Source organism: Rhinopithecus roxellana, chromosome 3 (assembly GCF_007565055.1).
Source record: "Rhinopithecus roxellana isolate Shanxi Qingling chromosome 3, ASM756505v1, whole genome shotgun sequence".
NCBI lineage: Eukaryota > Metazoa > Chordata > Mammalia > Primates > Cercopithecidae > Rhinopithecus > Rhinopithecus roxellana.
Window position 1 is genome coordinate 116,930,902 of NC_044551.1, and position 2,261 is coordinate 116,933,162.

The 2,261-nt window shown below is 43.2% G+C and overlaps 1 pseudogene; it reads right to left on the reverse strand.

The window, feature by feature from the left end:
* Nucleotides 1–660: 660 nt before the first annotated feature.
* LOC104676689 lies at nt 661–1,209 on the reverse strand (annotated as a pseudogene).
* Between the last annotated feature and the right edge of the window lie 1,052 nt (nt 1,210–2,261).

Sequence of the window (2,261 nt, forward strand, 5' to 3'; positions counted from 1 at the left end):
ATGGAAATTTCATGATCATATTTACTATGTTAGCCTGCATATTCATCTATATTTTTTTCAAAAATAATGGTTCAAAAAGACTTCCAGAAACAGTCCTGATACAGTTTCACTGTTTCTGTTGATGCCTACAGCCAAGACAAGCTGTGAACATGGGAGATTCGGAAATCTCAAGGCAGGCAACAGGCTTGAGAAACACCCTAGATAAATACTACCAAATACTCAAAAGCCCCATTGAGGCTGAAGGACTGAAACTCTGACCCATGTTAAAAAGAGCTGTGAGTGCACGAAGAGATTCATGCAGAGCCTGCTGGGACAAGAAGGGTTCTTGATGGCAGATTATTCCACACTGTTGACATACCAACACATATACTGGGGGAAGGGCCCCCCTAGGTGGAATGCTTGACATGGGCTTGCTCTAGAGGAATCTGACTCAGAGCACCTGAAAGAGGTGTCTAGTTGGGGAGGGGAGGAATACTAGGGTCACTGAGCACTTGGGGAAGAGTACTAAGGTTATAAAATACAGAAAAGTGTTTCAGGAGAAAGAGGTCTAGGAGTGTGAGATCATTTTGGTTTTGACCCATCAATACTTAACGTGAATGAAGAGTTGCCGAACGGAGTCAGTCTATTTAAGATGTATTCTTCTGTCATAATTAGCTGAGCCTATTGGCCTATTGCACCAGTGACATCTAGAATGCTCCCATTCATTGCCTGGAGGCAGGAACTTAGCGCAGCAGATCATTCTGGGATGGAAAATGATTTGCACGACAAAGTTACCACTAAACCACTGCTTAAGTCCAGTCCCTGGTCTGCTTTCTCTGCTTTGTAGTCCAGAAATATTTCTTTAAAAGCCAGAAAAATCTGTAAATGTGAGCGGCTTGTTGAATATGTCACCAGCCACTTCATCCTTATGGTGTTGTAATGTTGCTGTGAAAACCACCATGTTAAATCCAGGAATCCTCTCCAGCAGCTGTTCTACATACTTTCCTACCAAAGAAATATATTCATTCAAAATAGGCATGAAGTTGAGTTTATTTTCTTCTATGTCTGCAAACTCTTAGTAGTACTTGTCCATAAAATTTCTCTAATAACTAGAACTTGTCATCTTTCATAGTATCCCCTAAATATCCAATCACAGCATCAAATTCTGCATTAAGAGGTGAAATACAGTGCAAAGCTCTCTTCATCTAATGAGGCCACTGTTGCTGCCATACCCACCAGGTGGGCCAGGGGCTGTTGGGCACCTCTCCTGCCCTGGCTCAGGCCTGAGGCCAGGCTCTGCTCTGTTCTCCAAAGCCTCAACCTGGCTGGCTGACCGGCCACCGAGGTCACTGTCCACTCACAACCCACCTAGGTCAGCACTTGCGGGAGAGGCACAACCTTGGGCTCCCCAGCTGCCACCACACATAGGTCGGCGTGCACAGCAGCCACTGCCACTGTGGGTCCAAACAGCCCATATTCATATACTTTTAAAGGAATAAAATACCATAAAAAGAGGAATGAAAGGATATGATGTATCAGAGGAGAAAAAGAGCTGCTCTCAGATAATTAATTGGAGCATTACTGATGAATTGTATTTGAATTCAATCTTGCAGGATGAGTAGAAGTAGATATACAGAGGTAAAAAGTATTTGTCAGCTTAGGTCTTCTGAGAAGCAGACACCAACATGGGACTATGTGTACTAGACATTTATTAGGGGAGACACTTACGAAGAATAAAGGGTGAAGGTGTAAGAGTAGATAAAGCCTCAGAGCATGATGCATGTCTGTTCTTTTTGAAAGGAGAGAGGAAAGAATTAGATAGGAAGAGCTCTAGACTATAGCATTGTTCTCAGAAAGTCTCAGGCAGGATGATGGGGGTTCCATGAATCAAAGTTGCCTATTTGAGACATATTGCACAGGGCAGAAATGGGCTAGCACTCATAATTCTGCTATGCTGAGTCACCCACGTAAAGTGTGGCCTCAGCATTCACAGGACTGGCTGCTGCAGGCTTTCAGTTAACTATGCTCCCTATAGCAGGTTTTCTTAAAGAGATCTGAAGGGCACATGTCCATGGCTGCCCTATGGAGTAAAGATGATCAGGCACACAGAGAGAAACTGCAAGATGTCTGTGACAAATAGCAACCTCAGATTGTGTGGAATATGACATACAGGAAAGATAGTGGTGAAGGAAATTACAAAGGTAGTCTGAGACCAAAACTTTGAACAGTCTTAACGAATCAAATGGGGAGTTTAGACTGAACAATCTTTCATAATAATGACT